This window comes from Heloderma suspectum, chromosome 3 (genome assembly GCF_057233095.1).
Source record: "Heloderma suspectum isolate Gila_16-S chromosome 3, 16-S_ref, whole genome shotgun sequence".
NCBI classification, from domain to species: domain Eukaryota; kingdom Metazoa; phylum Chordata; class Lepidosauria; order Squamata; family Helodermatidae; genus Heloderma; species Heloderma suspectum.
The window spans coordinates 29,922,449-29,947,789 of record NC_139460.1 but is presented as its reverse complement, the minus strand read 5'-3'; the positions used below and the strand labels follow the sequence as shown (position 1 = coordinate 29,947,789).

The 25,341-nt window shown below is 45.3% G+C and overlaps 1 protein-coding gene across 4 annotated transcripts in view; it reads right to left on the bottom strand.

Annotated features, from left to right (window-relative positions):
• ELMOD1 (ELMO domain containing 1) overlaps positions 1 to 22,172 on the bottom strand; it is a 67,667-nt gene extending 45,495 nt beyond the window's left edge. Inside the window, exons 1-2 of one of the 4 annotated variants that reach the window (XM_084841634.1) lie at positions 21,814 to 22,072; positions 16,569 to 16,642 (exon numbers count right to left, since the gene is read on the bottom strand). The gene's annotated coding sequence lies outside the window, so the exon portion shown is untranslated. Of the gene's footprint in view, positions 1 to 16,568; positions 16,643 to 21,813 lie in introns of all 4 variants that reach the window. The other 3 variants (XM_084841635.1, XM_084841633.1, XM_084841636.1) reach the window with 3 other exon arrangements.
• Between the last annotated feature and the right edge of the window lie 3,169 nt (positions 22,173 to 25,341).

Here is a 25,341-nt window from a genome sequence, read left to right as displayed (position 1 = left end):
GAAGGATCTTGGAATTGTCGTCGATCACAAGCTGAATATGAGCCAACAATGTGATGTGGCTGCAAAAAAGGCAAATGCTATTTTGGGCTGCATTAATAGAAGCATCGCTTCCAAATCCCGGGAAGTACTAGTTCCCCTCTACTCAGCACTGGTTAGGCCTCATCTGGAGTACTGTGTCCAGTTCTGGGCACCACACTTTAAGAAGGATGCAGACAAGCTGGAGAGGGTTCAAAGGAGGGCAACAAAGATGATCAGGGGACTGGAAACAAAGCCCTATGAAGAGAGACTGAAAGAACTGGGCATGTTTAGCCTTGAGAAGAGAAGACTGAGGGGAGATATGATAGCGCTCTTCAAGTACTTGAAAGGTTGTCACAGAGAAGAAGGCCAGGATCTCTTCTTGATCATCCCAGAGTGCAGGACACGGAATAATGGGCTCAAGTTACAGGAGGCCAGATTCCGACTGAACATCAGGAAAAACTTCCTGAGTGTCAGAGCAATACGGCAATGGAACCAATTACCTGGGGAGGTGGTGGGCTCTCCCACACTGGAGGCCTTCAAGACGAGGCTGGACAGCCATTTGTCAGGGATGCTCTGACTTGGATTCCTGCATTGAGCAGGGGGTTGGACTCGATGGCCTTGTAGGCCCCTTCCAACCCTACTATTCTATGATTCTATGATTATGCAGGAGGAGGAGAGCCGAACTGCTGACCCTGTGTTTGATTACATCTACAAGTCACATTGTGAAGACAGACTCAACATGGGTGAAGAAACTGCTGGGATCACTCTTAAAATATTACATTTGTTTTCACCCCAATCTGGGGTTGTCCATACAAATCCAGTTATTTGCAGACTAATGGTTATCACACAATCATTTTTACATATAGAAATCCAGATCTAGGGGGAAACGATGCCAAAGTTCAAATTTTCATCCCCTAATTTAAGCATAGAGGCAAAATCTCTATGTCCTTTATGCCCCCATAGCTAACTCTCATTTTATAATGTGCATGGGCTTAATACCTGTAACGCATTTAGAGATGCTTAAATAGATGGCACACATCTTATACAAAATTATTGTACAATTATTATTTGGTCTTCAACTGACTTTAAGACGGAGCCCACCTTTCAGACTCCCTGCTGTGGAGTTCCCAGGAACACTGCTTGTAGAATTGAAGACATTTTAATTTTTGTTGTTTGTCTTGTAAGCTGCCCAGATAACCTTTGTTAAAGGGCAGTTCAGAAACTGAACATATGTGTACATTTTTTAAATGGCATGAACTAGATCACAATTCTCTTATTTCCTCTCCTTAAAGGAGCAGCATCTCATTAGGCCTTTTCAGATTACATACATTTTATTTACGAATTTCTGTCTTCATCTTCTTCTTACAAAATGGCCTAGTAATAACAAAACTGGAATCTTCGTGTGACTTACTATGCAAACGTCATCTAGGTAATGTAATCAGCGCAGAGCTTCAAATCTGCACACTGCATATCGGAGACCTCCTTAAAAAGCATGTATGCTTCCCTACCAGGCACAGCTTTTATTTAGGATAGATAGAAAGCTTTTGTGCCGGGCTAAACTATTCCAGACCCACTGGGCTCCACTCCCTGGCACAACTCCAAAGCAGCTGACATGACTATATTCGTGGCTCTTTCAAAACTTTACATTGCAGAACCAAGCTGCTAAGCAGTGGAGAGTATCTTGAACATGGCTCCAGCCAAACCCAATGAGTAGTATCCAATTCTGCCCCAGCATTAGCACTAATGCTGTTGCACTAATGTAAACCAACACTTGCAAAACATAACTTCTCTTGCTAGGGAAACAGGGATTGGTGATTTTCTACTGAAATTTTGCGGATTTCAGCAGCAAATCACTGTTTTTCCCTGTTGCCCTTGCAAGCACTACTTACATTGCACATGCGTTAATACAGGGCAGGGATATACCGATTTTGTAAAATCCTTTCTGTCTGTCTTTCATGGATTGTCAGGCACCTTTCAGTCTACTCTTTGGAAAAAAACCCAATTCTGTCAATTTCCCCAATTTGTGTAAATGTGCACTTGTGCAAATCCCCCCAAAATGCGCAAATCCCCCCACATGCTTCAGCCTATGGGGAAATGCACATTTTCAGCAGGGTTTTTTTTTTTTTTAATTTTACGTACTTTTCTACAACTAAATTTGCATAAAACCCCAGAAAGTAAAAAAACCCCAAGTCCACAGAATCCGTGCAATACAGGAAAAGCTGGTCCACTGTGGAATCCATGGGTCGGAGTCATAGAAATCTGAACTCATTTGATGCCATTGTGGATTTCTCCAACATCCTTAGTTTATGCTAGCACAACATCATTAACATTAGCCTTGGGCCACAACTGGATACTATCCAATATTTTTAGCACAAGCTGACATTTCACTATGCTACTGCAAAGGCTTCCTGGAGTTCAGAGATGTATTAAAATGTTAGTTCACATGGGGTGGGGGCTGGGACTTGGGCCCACTGTTAGTTGTAGCATGACCACGTCATGAGCTGAAAGTCAGATTCACTCAGGACTGTGCAAATCAGATATAAACATAAAAGGACAATTGCACATCCTGCCTGCCCACCTCTCATTTTCCAACATTTTAAGTGTCAAGTGCTCCTGGGATAAAAATGTGGCCAACTACATCGTGCAACCCAATGAGGCAGCCAGCTTAAATGCAACCCTTTTATCCACCTACTGGTCTTTCCCCCCTTCTTCTCCTTTCAAAATAGCTGTGAATATATGAATTATAACATCACCTGCAGAAGGAAAAGAGCAAGCACTCAAAAAGAAACTTGGGATACCATGCAAGCATTCACTTCAAAAACAGCCTCAACCAGCCTCTTTCATTAAGACTGCTTTTGACGGGTTGAATCCTGCTGCTGTCACCCTAAATTCAGCTCTAATTACTACTGACAGCAGTGACACCTGCTTGAGGAGCAGAGAGAAAGGCTAATAGCAAAGCGATTCGTTAGTGAACTCTGCAAGCAGGCATCTAACACTCCCTGAAGATGCTTTTAATGTTCCTTATGTAACAGGGAGATGGGGGAAGGGGAAGCAAAAAGGAGAGGAAACTGGAAGGAAAGCAGTTCACCCCTTCTGCACCAATGTGATAGAAGCCTTAAGGTATGGTCAGCCACATTTTTATCCCAGGAACACCAGACACTTAATTTGTTGGAAAATGAGAGGTGGGCAGGCAGGATGTTTATGCTTGTGCATGAGAGCCAAAACAGACTTTTACTTTAAATCTGTGTCTAGTAGCTATGTCCTTTTTCCATTTTTACTCTAGATAGGCACAGGCCCTCCCCATTCAGATCTTAAAAGCCCCCCTATTCCCCATGCTAGGGTCCCAATCTGGATCAGAGCCCCAGCACTTTGTTGTTGTTGTTCAGTCGTTCAGTCGTGTCCGACTCTTCGTGACCCCATGGACCATAGCACGCCAGGCCTTCCTGTCCTGCGCTCTCTCCCGGAGCGTGCTCAAGTTCATATTCATTGCATCCGTGATGCTATCTAGCCATCTCATCCTCTGCCGTCCCCTTCTCCTTTTGCCTTCAGTCTTTCCCAGCATCAGGGTCTTTTCCAGGGAGTTTTCTCTTCGCATTAGGTGGCCAAAATATTTGAGCTTCAGCTTCATTATCTGTCCTTCCAATGAGCACTCAGGGTTGATTTCCTTTAGGATGGACTGATTTGACCTCCTTGCAGTCCAGGGGACTCGTAAGAGTCTTCTCCAGCACCACAGCTCGAAAGCATCAATTCTTCGGCGCTCAGCCTTCCTTATAGTCCAGCTCTCACAGCCATACATTACTACTGGGAAAACCATAGCTTTGATTAGACGGACCTTTGTCGGCAAGGTGATGTCTCTGCTTCTTACTATGCTGTCTAGGTTTGCCATAGCTTTCCTCCCAAGGAGCAAGCGTCTTTTAATTTCATGGCTACAGTCACCATCTGCGGTGATCTTGGAGCCCAAGAAAGTAAAATCTGTCACTGCTTCCATTTCTTCCCCTTCTATATGCCAAGAAGTGATGGGGCCAGATGCCAAGATCTTAGTTTTTTTAATGTTGAGTTTCAAACCAGCTTTTGCACTCTCCTCTTTCACCCTCAACAAGAGGCTCTTGAGATCCTCTTCGCTTTCTGCCATTAGGGTGGTATCGTCTGCATATCGAAGGCTGTTGATAATTCTCCCGGCAATCTTAATTCCGACCTCTGATTCATCCAACCCGGCATTTCTCATGATGTACTCCGCATATAAGTTAAATAAGCAGGGTGACAATATGCAGCCTTGTCGTACTCCTTTCCCAATTTTGAACCAATCGGTTGTTCCATCTCTGGTTCTTACTGTTGCTTCTTGACCCTCATACAGGTTTCTCAGGAGACAGGTAAGGTGGTCTGGTACTCCCATCACTTTAAGAATTTGCCACAGTTTGTTGTGATCCACACAATCAAAGGCTTTAGCGTAGTCAATGAAGCAGAAATAGACGTTTTTCTGGAATTCTCTTGCTTTCTCCATGATGCAGCGAATGTTGGCGATTTGATCTCTAGTTCCTCTGCCTCTTCTAAACCCAGCTTGTACTTCCGGTAGTTCTCGGTTCGCATACTGCTGAAGCCTAGCTTGTAGGATTTTGAGCATCACCTTGCTGGCATGTGAAATGAGTGCAATTGTGTGGTAGTTTGAACACTCTTTGGCGTTGCCCTTCTTTGGAATTGGAATGTAAACTGACCTTTTCCAGTCTTGCAGCCACTGTTGAGTGTTCCAGATTTGTTGGCATATTGAATGCAGCACTTTAACAGCATCATCTTTTAGGATTTTAAATAGCTCGGCTGGAATACTGTCATCTCCACTAGCTTTGTTGTTACTAATGCTTCCTAAGGCCCACTTGACTTCACTCTCTAGGATGTCCGGCTCAAATTCAGTGACCGCACTATCATGGCTATCAGGGACATTCAGATCTTTCCTGTATAGTTCTTCTGTGTATTCTTGCCACCTCTTCTTAATCTCATCTGCTTCTGTTAGGTCCCTGCCTTCTTTGTCCTTTATCATGCCCGTCTTTGCACAAAACGTTCCCTTGAGATCTCCAATTTTCTTGAAGAGATCTCTAGTCTTTCCCATTCTGTTGTTTTCCTCGATTTCTTTGCATTGTTCATTTAAGAAGGCCTTCTTGTCTCTCCTTGCTATTCTCTGGAACTCTGCATTCAGTTGGGTATATCTTCCCCTTTCTCCCTTGCTTTTCACTTCCCTTCTTTCGTGAGCTACTTGTAAAGCCTCATCAGACAGCCACTTGGCTTTCTTGCATTTCTTTTTCTTTGGGACGGATTTCGTTGCTGCCTCCTGAACAATGTTACGGACCTCCGTCCATAGTTCCTCAGGCACTCTGTCTATCAGGTCTAATCCCTGAAATCTATTCCTCACCTCCACTGTATATTCATCAGGGATATGATTTAGGTCATACCTGAATGGTTTAGTGGTTTTCCCGACGTTCTTCAATTTAAGCCGAAATTTTGCAAGAAGCAGCTCATGATCTGAGCCACAGTCAGCTCCAGGTCTTGTTTTTACTGACCGTATGGAGCTTCTCCATCTTTGGCTGCAAAGGACATCATCAATCTGATTTCGATATTGACCATCTGGTGACATCCATGTGTAGAGTCGCCTCTTGTGTTGTTGGAAAAGAGTGTTTGCTATGATCAGCATGTTCTCTTGGCAAAACTCTATTAGCTTTTGTCCTGCTTCATTTTGTACACCAAGGCCATGCCTGCCTGTTATCCCGGTGATTTCTTGACTTCCTACTTTAGCATTCCAATCCCCTATGATGAAGAGGACATCTTTTTTTGGTGTTAGTTCTAGAAGGTGTTGTAGGTCTTCAAAGAACCGATCAACCTCAGCTTCTTCGGCCTCAGTGGTTGGGGCATAGACTTGAATTACTGTGATGTTGAATGGTTTGCCTTGGATTCGTACTGAGATCATTCTATCATTTTTAAGATTGTACCCCAGTACTGCTTTTCCCACCCTTCTGTTGACTATGAGTGCTACTCCATTTCTTCTAAGGGATTCTTGCCCACAATAGTAGATATGATGGTCACCTGAATTAAATTCGCCCATGCCTGTCCATTTTAGTTCGCTGATTCCCAAGATGTCGATGTTCAATCTTGCCATCTCATGTTTGACCACCTCCAGCTTACCTTGATTCATTGATCTGACATTCCAGGTTCCTAAACAGTATTGTTCTTTACAGCATCGGATTTTCTTTTCACCGCCAGACACATCCACAGCTGAGTGTCCTTTCGGCTTTGGCCCAGCCGCTTCACTCTTTCTGGCGCTACTTGGAAATTCCCTCTGCTCTTCCCCAGTAGTATATTGGACACCTTCCGACCTGAGGGGCTCATCTTCCGGCGTCATCTCTTTTAGCCTTGTGATATGTTCCATGCAGTTTTCTTGGCAAGAATACTGGAGTGGGTTGCCATTTCCTTCTCCATTGGACCACATTTTGTCAGAACTCTCCACCATGACCTGTCCATCTTGGGTGGCCCTGCACGGCATAGCTTATGGCTTCACTGAGTTACGCAAGCCCCTTCGCCACAACAAGGCAGTGATCCATGAAGGGGGCCCAGCACTTACTCTAGAGCAAAAATTAAAACAAAGAAGTAGCTGCTAGACATTGATTTGCAGTAATGTCTATTTTTGCCTTGAGGTGTTTAGTTTTGCTTACTTGGGACATGCAGTCTTCTTAAAAGTAGCTGCTAGACACTGATTTGAAGTAATGTCTATTTTTGCCTTGAGGTGTTTAGTTTTGCTTACTTGGGACATGCAGACTTTAAAATTCTTTCAGTCGGCTGGGTGTGAAAAGATGCACAACATGCAAGCAGGTGTGAAAAAATGCACAAAAGAATGCAGCTGGCAAACGTTGTTACAGATCTGGCCTTTTATCTGATGAGGGCAAAGAGGGAGAAACAGAGGCTGTTTTGTATTAGAGCAGAAAGAAAAACAGTAGTTTTGGAGGTAAACAGGGGTGGCCTTGCGGAGCTGCAGGATGTCCTGTTGTTTGGGGCGGGGGTGCAGATGCTGCATATTAGGCTAGACCTGGGTTAGTCATCCCTGGAACAAAGCAACAGTGGGTGTTCTCAAATCTAGGATCCCTGAAATTAGTGATGGAGTAAAAGAGGAAGGTGGTTCGGCTTTTTTGGTCTGGGAAAAGCAGCAAGCCAGATTCCTGGTATTGATACCTGGCTGGGCCAATCCAGAAGCTTTGTACTGCAAACCAATCACAGGGGCTAATGTTGCATATCCCCTTGCAGGATCCAAGTTGGAGTGAATGGGCTGCAGGCGGGGGCACACCGCCCATTCATAGTAACCCCATACATGGAATTCTGGCTTACCTTTGCGTGTGTACACGGCCTGTGTCTGCCTGATTTTTAAAAAAACATGAGTTTATGAACAAATTGTTATTTTATCTGATATTTTATCCACACAAGGAAATAAATGAACCTGTACAACTGCTCTGGGACTTCCTACTGCTTGTGAGGAAGTGGGGGATGGAAAAAAAAAAAGCACCATCCACCACAGATGTTCCCCGCACAAATGCCATGGAGACAAATGGGAGCTGCACAAGAGCAACCTTCCCCAACTTGGTGCTCTCCAGATGTGTTGGGCTACAACTCCCAACATGCACCAGCCAGCATGACTGGCTGGGGCATGCTGGGAGTTGTAGTACAATACATTTGGAGGGTACCAGGCTGAGGAAAGCTGGGACAGAGAAATTCTTGCTTTTTAGATGAAGCATAGAGCAAACAGCACGTTAGACTGCCCGGCTGATTGCCATAAATGACCTTCTGCCATGGATAAACACCACTGTCTGAATAATAAATGTCATCACTATTCAAACAAAAATAAGTAAATGAGAGGAAAATCTTTTTCACAGGATTAAAATACTGATGAATGATTTTAAGCGAATTTGTCAGTACCCGCACTTGGGATCAATACAAACCACACAGTGGCGGTTTAAAAGCTTATATGCTGGCAGCTGTAACCACATGAAGAGGTGGTTACACTGCGGCTTTGGTCATCTAATTAGCCAGGCATTAATGCCCTGATTTCTCAGGAGACACATAACAAGGAAACATATCACAAGGATTGCAGCTCTCGGAAGTAGGAATTTGGAGCAGAGAAGCAGTGGTAGGTTAAGGATGCTTAACTCTTTCCCTGAACTCTTCTCCAAATTGTCCCTATAAGCTACTCCCCTCCCACGGTGCCATTCAAGACAGCATAAGGAAGGAAGAACATAAGTAAAGCTATGCTGGATCGGACCAAGGGTCCATCTAGTCCAGCATTCTGTTTACACAGTGGCCAACCAGCTGCCCATGGGAAACCCACAAGCAGGACATGAGTGCAACAGCACCCTCCCACCTATGATCCCCAGCAACTGGTGTACATAGGCACACTGTCTCTGATACTGGATGGGTTATCTTACATATGTCACATATAACTGGACATTAAGGGAGAAGTGGCAAGATTGGGTTAAATCCAATGTTGCATGAACGGACTTCAGCTCATGAACAGGATTTCCCCTTGTTCTTCTCCTTGCTGCAGTCCCCCGAAACTGCCCAGGGGGTGTCCCCCAACCATCCGAAGCAGAATTAGGGTGTGTGTGAGTGGAATGGAAATCTGTTCTTCCAATGGTTTCCATTACCCTGGTGCATGGCCAGCATTGGATCCAAGCCATTGTGGTTATTGTGTAGCCAGAAGCAACCAGATGAAACAGGATGCAGTGGGCTGTATCAGGCAGCAGATGAAGGGCACCACTCAGTGGCAGCAGATTCTGAATCTGATTGTATTTTTAAAATGTAAAAAGTGTCTCTAGTGCAAACTTACACAGCAGCACAGGGAGTTACACCAGGACCAAGACTTGGTGTTTGTTTGTTTTTACACATCCATTCACTCACAGGTTGCCTCCTCAAAGACAGTGCTTGCTAGAGCACAAGGGGAAGTGTATGAGAGCCCTCTGGAACAATTTCCAGTGAGTGAATAGATGCTGCAAAAAGGGATGTATATCTGTGTTTCACGGATTGTCAGGTGCCTTTCGTTCCATTGTCCAGCCATCGACAGAATCAGATTTTTTTTTTGTTTCCAAATTTGAGCAAATGTGCATCTGTGCAAATTCACATGTTCAAAAATGCGCAAATCCCCCCCCCCCAAATGTGCATTTTCACACTTTAGCCAATAAGGGAAATGCACATTTTAGCCATTTTAAAAATTTGTCATATTTTTCAATGATGGAATTTGCGCACAATTCGGGAAAGTTAGAAAACCGGTCTGCAAGTCCATGGAATCCACCCGACGGGGCTGCAGAAACCGTCGGTCGGACTCATGAAAATCCAAACTCATTCGGTTCTGTTGTGGATTTCTCCTAGCTGCAAGAAAAAAAACCCGAGTCTTTGTCCTTGTGGGATGTTTTAAGAGGGAAGGGGACAGAGGGGAAGTGTTTAAAGCAGGGGTGCTTAAACTCTTTCAGCCCAAGGGCCAAGTTCCATTCTGGAGAAGCTCTCAGGGGCTGCTTTCTAGTGGTGGGTGGGACCAAACGTAAATTAGGGCAGAGCCAAAAATACCAGCATGTTTTAGCTTAGAGATCTTACTGCCCATAACTAAGTCTTAGAAGAGGCACGCTAACCTTTTGGAATGAGGAAAAAACTGCACAAAAGGTAGGAAATCACCAAACAATCAGTGGCCAGGGGAAAGGGGGTGGGGCCAAAGGAAGGAGGGGTGCATCGGGGGACCCTGGAGAGCTGGATTGGGCCCACAGGCCTGAGGTTCTGCACCCCCAGTTTAAACTGCTTCATTAAAAGGTATGCTTGTCAGGGAGGATCCAGGAGAGATGCAGGAAGATTACGGGCAGGAATCACAGAAGAGGACAAAGATGGAAGAAAAATGGGAAGCAAAGGGAGAGCTTTTGGACTTAGTAACAAAGCCTAAAAGTAAATGCTAAGTTCCAGAGTCACGCCATTTCTATATCCTTGCTGCTGCACACTTTTAAGAATATGGGACATTTTTTGGTGCTTCTTAAAAATTAGCATTTCGGTTAAATGTAGCTGAATTCTTGAGCTGTGTGCACAATTACTGAGTACAGCAGCCTGGCCCAATGACAGAGACATCTTCCTGCTCTCTGATCAAAGAGATGTTAGAAGAAAATTAATAGCGGCTCCTGAAATGAGCTGTAAGCATTATTGACAGACACACATTTCATTCTGCCCATTCCTTAGAGACAGGGAGGCCAAGGGGGGCGGAGACGAATGTACTTTCTAAATGAAAACTAATTCATTTAGGACACAGGTAAATCTTTGCTACCCAACTGCCATAACCTCTGGTTTCTAAATGGTGTGGAGGTATGGTAGAGGTTTACAGAAGTGTGGAGAGAGTAGCTTCTCCCTATTCTTTAATATTAAAACTCGAGATCATGAAATTGATAGGCAGTAGTAGATTCAGGACAGACAAAAGCACTTACTTCTTTACACAGTGCAGAAGTTAGTTTTAGAATGCACAAGTGGGACTGCAACAAAATGTTGCAGTGTTCAGTGCTTCTGTTCAGGGTTCCAGCCATCTTATTCCAGGATAATTCATTTAATTCTCCCCCTGCCACCTGGCCAGTTTTCTTTTCCCCTGCAGACACTCAGCATTCTGCGCCAACTGAGCATGCTCAGTTCTCATTGGACTGTCTGTGTGTGGGGGTGGGGGCTGTTGTTGTTTTGCCCCCTTAGGATTTTTCCCTCCGAAAGGTTTTTTTTTTTTTAAAGACTTGTACAAACTTTGGAGTTCCCCCGAGCATTCTGATACCTCCCCCTTGTTTCAAAGTAACCCTTTCTTGACTATGGAACCATTCATAACTCAGCACCTCAGGTGATTAGTATCTAACAGCCTGGCGCCTTCCAAATCTGTTTGACTACAACTCCCATCAATCCTAACCAGCATGCTATGCTGGCTAGGAATGATGGGAATTGTAGTCCAACACATCCAGAAGGCATTTGGCAAGGCTGATGTACACAATGATTAAAACATTGCTGGAAGATCTGGCCAAACGGCTTTTGTTGTTGTTGTTCAGTCGTTCAGTCGTGTCCAACTCTTCATGACCCCATGGACCATAGCACGCCAGGCCCCCCTGTCCTGCGCTCTCTCCCGGAGCATGCTCAAGTTCATATTCATTGCATCCGTGATGCTATCTAGCCATCTCATCCTCTGCCGTCCCCTTCTCCTTTTGCCTTCAGTCTTTCCCAGCATCAGGGTCTTTTCCAGGGAGTTTTCTCTTCGCATTAGGTGGCCAAAATATTGGAGCTTCAGCTTCAGTATCTGTCCTTCCAATGAGCACTCAGGGTTGAATTCCTTTAGGATGGACTGATTTGACCTCCTTGCAGTCCAGGGGACTCGTAAGAGTCTTCTCCAGCACCACAGTTCGAAAGCATCGATTCTTCGGCGCTCAGCCTTCCTTATAGTCCAGCTCTCACAGCCATACATTACTACTGGAAAAACCATAGCTTTGATTAGACGGACCTTTGTCGGCAAGGTGATGTCTCTGCTTCTTACTATGCTGTCTAGGTTGGCCATAGCTTTCCTCCCAAGGAGCAAGCGTCTTTTAATTTCATGGCTACAGTCACCGTCTGCGGTGATCTTGGAGCCCAAGAAAGTAAAATCTGTCACTGCTTCCATTTCTTCCCCTTCTATATGCCAGGAAGTGATGGGGCCAGATGCCATGATCTTTGTTTTTTTAATGTTGAGTTTCAAACCAGCTTTTGCACTCTCCTCTTTCACCCTCAACAAGAGGCTCTTGAGATCCTCTTCGCTTTCTGCCATTAGGGTGGTATCGTCTGCATATCGGAGGTTGTTGATAATTCTCCCAGCAATCTTAATTCCGACCTGTGATTCATCCAACCCGGCGTTTCTCATGATGTACTCTGCATATAAGTTAAATAAGCAGGGTGACAATATGCAGCCTTGTCGTACTCCTTTCCCAATTTTGAACCAATCGGTTGTTCCATGTCTGGTTCTGACTGTTGCTTCTTGACCCTCGTACAGGTTTCTCAGGAGACAGGTAAGGTGGTCTGGTACTCCCATCCCTTTAAGAATTTGCCACAGTTTGTTGTGATCCACACAATCAAAGGCTTTAGCGTAGTCAATGAAGCAGAAATATACGTTCTTCTGGAATTCTCTTGCTTTCTCCATGATGCAGCAAATGTTGGCGATTTGATCTCTAGTTCCTCTGCCTCTTCGAAACCCAGCTTGTACTTCCGGTAGTTCTCGGTTCGGCTTTACAGGCTTTACAAACGGCTTTACAGGGGGATTATCGATTTATTTATACAGACATCTTTATCTCACTTTTCGCCTCCAAAAAGGTGGTGTTCAAAGTGGCTAATGTATAAAAACAGCCACAACAATTAAACAATCCCATCATTAAAACAACCAGAGAAATGTGGCACAATCCAAGATTAAAAGAAGCATTAAAAATGGGGCCCAGCAAGCCAGAGCTACCAATAACATTAAGTACCAACAGAATCAAAGGCTTGTTTAAAAGAAAATTCTTTAAATGCTGGTGAACACAAACACAGGGAGTTCCTCATACAACGGACTGCCACAGAGGAAGTTCTTGTGCTCACTGGCACCAATCAACGGCATGCACAAGATTGGACACCCTACACCTGCAATGCACATCGCAAGAGAAATCCAAGCCCAATATTGTCTGCATGGACTGTCAGCTGCTCCCCACGCTTTCAGACAGGTGTTTTCCCAGCCATGGGCAATATCCAACAGGGCCACCGCACAAGCGCCCTCCCTCCCCAATTCTGCTGTGCAAACGGGACCCACCACTTGCGCAATGGAGATTTATCGCTTCCTATAGGAAGCCCTGAAACAAACAGACACGCTTGTTTCTGGATCGGAACAGGTCGGTAGAGCTTCCTCATGTGAGCTCTGCTGACATGCCCTGTTCTAAAAATGAGCATTTCCGCTCGTTTCTGGTTGCTGCTGGAAGTGTTAAAATCTCTGTTGTGCAAGTGGTTCGTCTTGCTTGTGGAACAGAACTGGCGGGGGCACAACAGAATCAGTGTGGGTGCAGCACCCCGCTACATACTGCCTCATATCTGAAGATGCCAGGGATTGAACCTGGGACCTTCTGCCTGCAAAGCACATGCTCGACCACTGAGCTACAGCCCTTCCCAGAAGCACAACTCTCCCTCTCAAGAGCATAGCTCTTGTCCTGGAACTGGTGTTCACAGATCTGTGCTTTGTTTTTGTTTTTACTCATGGTGTTTTCAACTAATTGTCATTGACTGAAGCCATTTTACATGTGCCTAGTTTGGAAGCTACAGCTAGTGCAAAATGCAGCAGCTAGGATAATCAGTAGAGTACCTAGCGATACACACACATTACACAGGTATTAAAAGAACTGCACTGGCTGCCTATTAGCTACTGAGCCATGTTCAAGGTTGACATTCAAAGCCCTAACCAACTCGGGAGCAGGATACCTACCAAACTGTTTTCCCCTATATACACTCAAATGTAGCCTGAGATCTTCCAAGGTGGTCTTGTTGGTTGTCCCACAACCAACAGTGTGTCATCATTTAACAACCCATACGTAAGTGGGCTTTCTTGGTAATGGCACCCACCCTCTGGAATACCTTCCCACATGTGGTCCGAGAAGCAGAAGCTGTGGCAAACTTTAGACACCTCTAGGCAACACACCTGTTTACTCAGGCTTTCCCTAATGTGCAACTGCACTGCTTTGTTCTACTGTTTCTGTAATGTTTTAAAGATACTTATTGTTTTATATTGTTTTTATACTGGCTTTTATCTTGTACGTTATGTATTTCTTATGTAAACCGCTCAGAGATCTTATGATATCAAGCAGTATATAAGTAGTTTAAATAAATAAAAACAAACTGCCTACCAATATTGCTCTACTCACAGTAGCATCCAAGTGCAGAAGAAAATAAAAGTCCTCCAAAATAATGTAGTCTCCTAAAGTGTAATTCTATGCAAGTTCAAACAAAAAGAGTCCTACAATTCCCAGCTGGCTGGGAGTTGCAGGACTTTTTTCTGTCTATTTATTTATTTATTTATTGCATTTATACCCCGCCTTTCTCCCTCTCGCAAGGAACTCAAGGCGGCTTACATTATCCTCCTCCTCACCGTTGTATCCTCACAACAACAGCCCTGTGAGGCAGGTTGGGCTGAGAGTCTGTGACTGGCCCAAAGTCACCCAGTGAGCTTCCATGGCCGAGTGGGGACTAGAACCCGGATCTCCCGGCTCCCAGTCCGTCACTCTCGCCACTACACTACACTGGCTCTCAACATGCATAGGGTTGTGCCTTTACCTATTTAAAGAAACGCAGAAATTTAAATAAAATTCACACGCAGTTTCTCTCTCTTCCTCTCTTACTTCTGTTCAAATCCCCCCAATGCATGATATAATTCTACACTGAAACACAAACCTTTGAAAAAGTTGCTTCACTTCCTTCTCAGAAAATCTATTTGACTACAAAAAAAACCCCATGTACACAAATACCTCAAAGCATTAAGCTTCTGGGTTATTTATTTATTTCATTTATATCCCACCTTTTTCCCTCCTTAAGGAACCCAAGGCAGCTTACATTATCCTCCTCCTCCTCCATTTTATCCTCACAACAACAACCCTGTGAGGCAGGTTGGGCTGAGAGTTTATGACTGGCCCAAAGTCACCCAGTGAGCTTCCGCGCATTTGACAGAATGATGATAATCCTAAAAGTGATTGTTGGCTGTATTATCTAGTTCATGGGGTTACAGATAAGGCACAAGGGCCATATCAAGGCATTTGGGAGACCCCAATGCAGTCCACACTCCCCTTCCATAGCTGACAATTGCTTTAGCCTCAGGTTGTATCCAACCCTGACCACCTGGGAGGTTTTCCCCTCCCGCCTCCCCAAATCTGCTTCAGATAACATCCACTTGCCCGATGTTGGTTTTAAGCCTTAGTTAGTGTCAGCCTCTTCCCAATCTCTTCATAGATTAGAAGGCATGAATGGTCAAATGGGGTGCGGTGCAATGCATCAGCCCAGCGACAGAGGTGAAGTTAGGTAAAATTAACTTACACTTCTTGTTTTAAAAAAATGATGGAAGTAGCCTCTGGACAATTGCTGGGTGGGAAATTTTGCCTTCCAGATCGTTTGACACTCCTAAACTAGTTGGCTTAGGAGAGAGGTGGGGATCACCAGACTTCATGGTGAACATCAGAGCATTCAGAGTGTCACCAAAACACAGTGCAATGTCAGTTATGACACCCTGTCCCATGTCCTCTGTGCATGCCAGAGGAAGCAAGGGGAAGGGCAAAGTTAGTGGTGACCACAAGTAATGGCTTGTTACTGTGGCTAACCAAGATTTGAGGATCTCGGCTCACAGATCACTTTCTACAACTGTGAAATGGCTTAAGCACCAACAGGCTCACACCAAGAAAACAGAAGGGGGGAAGCAGATCACACAAGGCTCCAACTGCGTACAGAATCCTTCCCCAGCTTGGTACCCTCCAGCATTCTGGCTGGGAATGATAGGAGTTGCACTCCAACACATCTGGAGTGCACCGGGTTCAGAAAGGGCTGATGTAGAACCTATGGAGGTGGGCAACCTATTTTGGCCTACAACTCCCATCAGCCCTCACCACTGGCTATGCTGGCTAGGCTTAGGGAGAGTTGTAGGCCAAAACATCTAGACAGTCACAAGTTGCCCACCCCTGCATTAAAGCATGATCCTGCACACACACCACCATAGGCTCTGCACCAGCCTTTCCCAACCGCAACTCCTATCAGCTTTAGCCCGCATAGCCAATGGTGAGCGATGTTGGGAGTTGTAGGCCAAAACCAAGGAGGGCCACAAGTTGCCCACTCTGCATTAAAGAAAAGACATGAGGGAGGGAGAGAAGGATATATAGAAGCAGAAGCAACACTCACTCCTCGTTCTGATGTTTGTAAAGCTCACTGCTGTACAGGACAGCAAAGCTCAGGCTATGACAAGCAACTAAAGTGAGCCACAAGGCTGGTATCTCACAGGACTGTAGAAAATGGTTACGTAGTTTGTCAATTACTCAGGCCCTCCAGCAGAAAGCAGTAATTATTTAGCACAGTCTGTTTCTCTGTAGATTGCTGGATGTCTCCAAAAGGCAGGTAGTGAACAACTTGTGCAGCTTTATCTGACACGACAGGTAGATTTTTAGAAATAAGGTGGACTGTCAGGAAACCAACTCCCAAACAGCAGGCCGATGAAGTCAGCAGGGCTGCTGAGCTACTGCAAGTGGGTGTAGCCCAGTATGCAGCCCAAAGAGCTAATGCTGGGACATGGAACAGATAGCATAAAGACACAAGGATCATTGCTTTTTCGGGATCGTAAGAGGTATCCAAATTCTGGCTGGCCTCAGTAGTTGGCCAAGATCTGCAGTTGCTACCAATCCTGCCTCAGGGGAGTGGGTGGGGCCTTCCCTTGTCATGCAGAACTTTGGGGGCCCTCAGAATCATCCAGTCTGTTCAGTGCTCATGAGTGCCTTCCAAAACCCAGTGCCTACCTGTCTCTGTACTCAGCCACATGCTCAGCAGGTTGAAAGAAACAGTCACCGCTGGCGAGCACATTTGCGGAGCCCTGTATTGAAGAGAAACAATTCCTTTGTATCTATTTATTTTATACCCTACCTTTTCTGCAAGGAACTCAAGGCAGACATATATGGTTCTTCCCACACACAGGCACATTTTATCGTCACAACAACTCTGTGAGATAGGACAGAGACTAAACCAAGATTATCCAGCGAGCCTCATAGCTGAGTGGGGATTTGAACCTGTCTCTACCTGGTCCTAATTCAACACCTTATATTTCACCAACTCTCAAATCACTCCTTACATTCTCAGTGATTATCTGAGGGACATTGACTCTGTCTGGCAAACATGTTTCTAGAACACCAGTTGGGGCGAAACCTGCTGAGAAAGGGTAAGTACCTCCTTTCTTCCCACTGCTTCCCCTTGAAAATCACCCCTTGCCCATTCCAGCTCCTTGCTAGTTTGTCAGAGCCCCAGATTCTGCAGGCAAACGTGTGGTTCCAGCCTCAAATCTTACACCAACACTTGGCAAGCTAAACCTGCTGCAGGGTCTATCTATACCCAGCAAGCAAAGCTGTTTGCAACAGCCACGAAGGATTCATGGTTCTGCAAAAAGCAGGAATTATGCCAAGAAGGAGATTTTAGATGACCTGCTAAAGATGCCATCTGGAGCTATGCATATATCAACACCCCCACTGCTGGAGCTATGCATATATCAACACCCCCACTGTTGCTCCTATCACCAACATGAAGGTTAAAAAGAAAAGAGTGGAAAAGGGAAAACAACCAGCCAATGTAGCACCATCTTTGCATTTGTAGCTGAAATGCAGCTTGGCTGTCTAGTTCTGTGAGATCTGTCAGCCCCAATAGGTGAGGAACCCCAGACAAAGGCAACAGAGAAAAGTATATTGTCATTCAACAGACTTTACATTTCAGAGAAAGATACTTTAGTTGTGTGTACCATCATTTCATGCAGTCTTTATCCTGTGGAACCCAGTGGCTTTTGGTCTATCTAAAATTGAACATGCAATTTCAATGAAGAAATTGGTAATTTCAAATGAGTGTGTGGGTAGCAATCTAGCCCCTATTTACTCCCAATATGCTTTCAGAATATGTTTCTCCAGTGGGTATGATTGCAGTTATTAACATCAGCCTAACAACAAGAAAAATGTGAATTTACTGATGTAAATAAAACTATAAACCCATAGGGTAAAGATTCGAGACTTCTAGTTTTATAGAAATGAAATAAAATAGGAAACCACAGCTCAAAGAATTCATAAAAGGATTCTGACTTAAAACACGCAGAAAAGTTGTATTTTAAAGATTATAATAACTATTAAAAGCTAAAATTAGAAAATTGTTTTATTGGGGGATGGAACCTTCCAAAATTACCCTCAAAATGTAAAAAGGTTATCAAGCTAGAAGATGTACTGTTGCTTGCAAGACATGGGTTATTTATCACTGCGTAGTAGAATGAGCAGCATTCAGTAGAAGCTGCTCACATATTTATTACAAGTAGCAGGTTTTTGCTTTGATGGAATTAGGCCATAGTTAAGTGATACACCAGCCACCCTGAACATTTTCCATTGAGCTGTGTCACAGGCTAACAAAAGACAAGAACAATGCCTCCCCTGCATGCAAATATTTGGGAGAAGAGGAAGGAGACAACAGTAACACAACAGCACATCCTTGAGGCACTACGAGTCTTATTTCATTTTTTTGTTGTTCTAAATATTGATTTGGTAAAAAAGCAAGTAGCAAACTGCGTTATATTTAAGGGTGCAAGGAAATGCTGTCAGGCTTTTTCTTTAAGTCTCTTTTTGTTGTAAGAATTGGAGATGTGCAACCTACAATGATATAACAGTTTATTATGGCATTAGTCATTATTGGCTCCCTGACCTCCTGCAAACTGTTTTAAAGGGAACACTACAGGCTCATAACACTATATCATCAAGGGATGCAAATGGATTAACGACCGAAAAACAATTCCTAACAGGTTGGAGATGTGTCTGTGAAACCATTTCTGTATCGTACTCATACAGGTCCCTGTTCAGCCTCTGAAAGCTATCCAAAAAATGGTCTCAAATCTTACATTGCTGTGACCCAGATTAAAACACCAGGGACTGTTCTGTCTGACAGCAGCTTTCATTACCTGCTCTCTACCATATTGACTGCTCCACTTGAGCTTAGAGCTGTCAAGCCATCACCATGACAGACGCACACTGCAGAGATGCAGAGCAAAGCACCTGGATACCAGCCCAGAACCTGCTAACAAAGCCTCCCTTAAGCATTCTTGGGATTTCTTTATATTACTAGTGAGTGTACCCAAATCTGCTCGGGTTGGAATAGCCCTTAGTGTGATACAGAGAAGCCTTCAAGGAAAGTTATGCCTCCGCCTGGCCTCTCCATTTCCCGCAGGGGAGAGAGGGTAGTCATATAATTCTCTTCCTTAGACGACTCCTCCTCCCTGGATTCAAACCTTATTGACTGCAACGCTATGCCTTAGAGAACTCTTGTCATCTACTGGCCAAAGATGGTAATGCAGGCTTTAACCACACAGACACATTTAAATTAATTAAAATTAACAAATGCATTTTAAAAATCAAATCACTGTGAGCTGTACACCATTAGTGCTCCTTTAGTATGTATGCCAAGTTTCAGATGTCTAGGTTTGATGGTCTTGGAGCTATGCTGCTGACAGACAGACAGACATCCTCCTTTGTTATTATAGAATATTATTCAGTCAGTGTGTTGGGAGCAACTTTTTCCCACCACCATTAATCATAAGTCGAAGACAATCACTCACCTAAGTATCCCCCAAGTATCACTGAGTGATCTACAAACCATGTTAAGCTGTAGGTTTGATATCAATGTAAAGCTGCAACTCTATATCCAGTTACCTGTAAGTAACCTGACTGAAGTTAATGCAGATTACTTCTGAGCAGACATGTATAGACTGCACTGTTAAGTCACATTAACTGCTCAGTGGGATTAAGGCTCCAATCCTATATACACTTACTTGGAAATCTCACATTAAGCCTGCAATCCTATACACATTTACCTTTACGCTGAATACCATGGCACTTACTTCTGATGCACAGGACTGCGCTGCAGTATAATGCAGTCTTCCCTAACCAGGTGCCTTCCAGATGTGTTGGACTACAACTCCCAGCCAGCATGTGTTGGGAGTTGCAGTCCAACACATCTGGAAGACACCAGGTTGGGGTACAGTGGGACTTCTAACAAAACATGCATAAGATTGGGCTGCATGGCTGCAATTCTATGGAAACTTACTTGGAAGGAGACTGCATTGGACACTGAGGCATTTACTTCCAAGTAAACAGGCGTAGGATTAGGCTGCACAGCTACCTACTTCCAAGTATTCCAATCTAACCACGGGGGATTGGATGTAAATGTGTGAACCATCTTGGTCACTCATAAAAACAATAACAATGAAGAGCTCTTCAGGTCCATTGGATGAGCAAACATCTGTGTGTCTGAGCTAACCCTTCTCAAGTTAGCTTTTGGGCTAAACTGAGATTAGGTCTCTGTGCCTAGGAAAAGGGCATTCTCCTTTGTCCATTATACACAAAGGACTCATCATTAGGGGCTCATCCTGTACTATCCAGTAGTAAATTTTGAAGTGCAGGCACTCAACCAAGGAGAGTCCAAAAGTGCTGCCAGCTGTATTGATCCATATGAACAAACCGGTTCTAGGGGTTTTCAACTGCTAGGACCATGTCTTCCGTAAAGTGAATGGTCTTAATTGTCCATTCCAGAACAAGCAACCTCCAAATATTTACATTACAAGGAACATGTGTGTGTGTGTGTGTGTGTGTGTGTATCTGATGGGAAAGTTCATCCCCTGCCCCGCTATTGTGCGGATTGCAGCTTAGCTCAGAGGGAGCAGGGAAGGGGGGGGGGACATCAGGCACCCTGCTAATCCTGGCTCCACTACACCACTGGTTCTATCACACTGGGGAGGGGGGCAGACTGGAAGAAATCTTCCCCTCAGCAACGAATTCCTGGGTGTTCCCCTGTTAATCAGATGAAACCAATGCAACCAAGCTTCCTGTGACACCTTAAAACTGGCCTGCTTTATTACTATTGCTTCTGTACTGCTCTGTGGCGTCCCATCGTTTTTATTAGGCTGGGATTTTAAGGTACATTTGATTGATATTTTGTCCTTACGTTGATCTTAAATTGTACTGTTATCGGTTTCATATAGCCACCTTGAGGACCCATTAAAATAAAGCAGCAACATCTAACAAAAGAGGAAGGCTTTTATTATAGCATCGGCTTTCACGAGGCTGGCCTGGGTTGATGCCACAAGGGCGCAATCCTATACACTGTCTACTCAGAAGTAAGCCCACAGAATGCCACAGGCCTTACTCCCAGGTAAGCGTGGCTAGGTCGGCAGGCTGAAGTGGTTCATACTTCAAGGTGCCACAGGAACGTCAACGAGGGACCCTAAAACAAGGGGGGCGGGGAGAGAAGGATAAACGAAGCATAACCTGTTTTCTAGTCATACTTACCCACCTAGGTTCCTCTCTTTCCCGCCTAAGGTTAAAAGCCAGGCAGATTTTCCCAGAGAGGCTAGCAAAAAAGTAACCCCTCCAACTACAACAGACGTAGTCAGCAAATGAAGCAGGAATCATCAATGAAAAACAGACCCCCGCGGACTAGGGGGCGGCGGATGCCACAAGCCACAATCAATAACCGCAAATTCCCCACCCCCGCCCCCGCCACTTTCCCCATCCCCCGCGCTCTCCCCCTGCCATGTCTCCACCCGCCCATCTGCTTGCTTCGTGGTGCAGATGGAGGCCCCCGGTGCAGGGCGCCCGCTGCGCCCCGGGAGCGCTCTCGCGCTGCGTGCTCGCCATGATTAATTGATTGCCAGTCGCTAGGCGACCCGCGCCGGGCTCTCGCTGCTTTGACAAGAACAGCAGCAGCCGCCGCCGCCGCCGCCGCCACCTCGCCCATTGCAAATAATAAAAGGAGGGGACGAGAGACCCTCTCTGAACGCAGCTGGGGCTGGAAATTCAGGCACCATTTCTGCGCAGCGCTGGGGTGCAATGCCAAATAAATACAAAAAATTAAAATGCAAGGGTTACGGTGGGCGACGGGGGGGGGGTGATTTTGCAGGACTTACTCCCGCTAGTTGCAGTAAGGAGGGGGGTTAAAGCAAAAAATAAGCCGCCCCTCCCCCGGCTTACTCACCCCGCTCTTGGCTATCACAGTCCCATTGCACCGCAGAGGCTCAAGCAGCACGCCAAGCCTGCTGTTCTCGAGCAGCGGCCGCAGCAAGGAGCAGCAGCAGCCAGACCCCCGTGGCTGCTGCTGGAATGTGGGTCGCGGGAGGGCTCCAAGGAGAAGGACGCGGCCGCGCTAGTAAGGCGCGCGCAAGAGGAGCCGCTGCGCCCGGGAAGGTGAGGCGCAGCTTCAGCGAGTCCGAATGGAGACTCGGGACGTTGCGCTCGTTTTGCCCCCTGCTGGCGAGGACTGAGAACTGCGAGGCGAGAGCGGCGCGGGGAAGGACTAGGCGATGCCTGTAGCTTAAGGGTGATCAGGCCTGCCATGGGGGCCGGGCCTGGTTCACACTTCCGACTGGCTTGATTCCTCTGCCATTGATTGGTGTACGCGTCGGGCTAGTTCTCACTGGGGTGGTCGGCCCGTGTGCGGATGGGCCCCTCCTCCCCATATAAAAGAATTCCCTGCCTCATGGAAAACTAGCTCATCAGGGTTCTAGCCTAGCATTTTCCTTGACAGGCTGGTGATCTATATGCAGGGAATTTTTGTCCAGGTGTGCCTGGTAGGGAGGTGCTTCATGTGTAACCCCCACCCCCAGTAGTCTAAAGTGGTTCAGTCCACACATAGGTTTTTGTTTTTTTTAACCTCCTCTGGGAGGCCTAAGCCTTGATGATCAGCAGCTGAAGGTGAGATCTAATCCTACTGAAAAGCCTTTGCGCTTGAGGAGGTTACCTGAAGAGGTATTTTAAGTTCTTCCTTCAGTGCATTATATCTGCTCCCATTGTATCTGGCCCATTCACACATGCAAATCATCGCTCAGTATTGCTCTTCAACCAGCCTTCGGATTGTCCCAACACCAAGGCCTCATTTGAGCCAAGGGGATGGCCAGGGCATAAGCCTCAAAATCTTTGTCCGGACCCAGTCCTACCCTGAGGCAGACTGAAGTGGCTCCCTCAGACAGAGGAGGGTGGTGGTGGTGGCGAGATGTGGGAGGACAGAGCTCTTTGGGTAATATCCATTGTCAGTCCTACTTAGAGTAGACCCATTGAAATTAATGGGGCTTGTTATGACTAACTTAATCCCCATTCAACTAAGTGGGTCTCCTCTATGTAAGACTAACATTGGATACTGCCCTTTGTGTCCCACAGGCTGCCCTGTTACACAGGTGCTGTGGAGGATGTTGTCCTATGGCCAGTGTTGAAATAAGATTCAGTTTCAGTACATGGAGTGTGTATGTGGTCTCATCCTTCACCTCTGTCATAAAAATGTCTTGGGTTGGCCCTGGCAGACTCTCACCTCTGGAAATGTAGAAGCCATTCTTTCAAGCATGTGCAGAGCGCTTTCCCCTTACCAGTCACCACTAACTAAACAAAATAATAGTAATGATGACACTGCAGATGAACCCTTTACTTGGTAGAAAAGTCCCATTGATTTCAGTGGGATTTACTTTCTGGTGATTTGCACATCACAAATCTTATGAATGTCTACTCAAAAGTAAGTCTTATTGAATTAAGTAGGGCTTACTCCTAAGTAAGTGGACACAGAATTGCAGCTTTAGGATAGTGGCCCTAGTGTTTATGTAGCATTTTCTTAGGTAGTTAAACAGCTTCATATGCATTATCTTGGCAATCCTTCCAACACTGCTGTAAAGGTGAGCTAATATTGTTATCCCAATATAGTGGTGCCGTTAGGCAGGACTTTGGGGCAGAAGTCTAGGACCCCACTCTTCAATATGAACAGGAGGGCCTCCTAACGCAGCAGGGTTAACTTAGCACATTTTTAAGCATGTGAAGTAATAAATATTACCATCTAAAGAAGGCCATCCCCGTAAGACCATTAAGTCCAGAGTCTAACATTTCCTAACTGGATCATTGTCCCAGTATTACAGATGGGTGTGTGTGCTGAGGCTCAGAGATAATGCCTTGCTTACTGAGTTTATGAACTGTGAACTTCCGACACAGAACAGATGTGCTTAACCCCTACAGTGTGTTTTCAACCATTTATTGTGACATTGCACTGCTTACTGTGGAAAGGAAGAAAGCAAAACACTGGTGTTCACCAGCTCTAGTGGTGTTTACCATGAATGAAGCATTAGCAAGAGTCTCCTGGTTTGATGACCACGTATTTCCCACGTAGTCCAGCTGTGATGGGATAAGAACTTCGCAGCTCAGCTGGATCAGCCAAACAGGACACCTGTTGTGTGATCCTGTGCATGTTTCCTCAGAAATAAGTCCCTAGTGTGTTTAACACTGTTATCTTTTCGGCCCCAGGTTAAGACCTTTCTCTTCTCCCAGGCATTCCGCAGCATATGATAAGTTTTAATTGTCTTATGGTTATGGTTGTTTGCTTTCGAGTTTGTTTGTTTGAAGTTGTTTTAGATATAGGTTTCTTTTGTGCATATTGGCTGTTAATGTATTTTTATGTAAATAGGTTTTAATCTCTGTATATTGTATTTTTAATGTTTTTAATCTTTGTAAACCACCCACAGAGCTCCGGCTATTGGGCGGTATAGAAATGTTAATAATAATAATAATAATAATAATAATAGGGCTTATTGGATGGCAGCCATTCTAGTCTAGCATTGCTAGTCTAGATGGCTCAGGGAAGCTTACAAGCACAACATGAAGGCAATAGCCCCTCTGTTATCTGCCTGCAGCATTAGGAATACTGACCGGAGGGGTGTCACTCAGTGGCAGAGTCCCTGCTTTGCATGCAGAAGGTCCCAGGTTCAATTCCCGGCATCTCCAAGTAGGGCTGGAAACATTCCTGCCTGAAACCCTGGAGTGCCGCTGCTAGTCAGTGACTGAATACTGTAGGAGACCAGGGGTGGGCAGAAGGTAGATCGCCAGACATTTTGGACTTCAACTCCCAGCCTTCTTGACTGTTGGCCACGCTGGCAGGGGCTTATGCAAGTTGAAGTCTAAAGCATCTGGAAATTTACCTTCTGCCCATTCCTGCTGTAGGGTATGAACAGCTGGATGGAATAATAGTCCAACTAGATAGAAGGCAGCTTCTTGTGTCTGTGAACATACAGGTTCCATTTATCTATCACAGCTAATACCCACTGATAGACTTGGCCTCAATGAATTTGGGATAGAGCAGCAGCTCACCAGCCCCTGCAAGGCCTGGTACCAGTTCCCTTGGCCCAATGTAGGGATTGGCTTTGCCCTTCATTTTATCTGGGAAGCCCACTGCTAGCACTTGTCCTCTGAATCAACAAGGCCTGCTGCTGCTGCTGCTGCTGCTCTCCTTCTCCTCCTCCTCCTCCTCCTCCTCCTCCTCCTTCTTCTTCTTCTTCTTCTTCTTCTTCTTCTTCTTCTTCTTCTTCTTCTTCAATGTTTAACTGGGAATCCCTCCAGTTCTCTAAAACAGAGGTTGACAGACTTCAGGCTTGCAGGATCTACTTTGTCCCCCACACTTTTTTTCTAGAATTTACTAGAGATCCACAAATGGGAGCATGGTGCAAAAGACCAACACTTATAATTAAAGAATACTGAG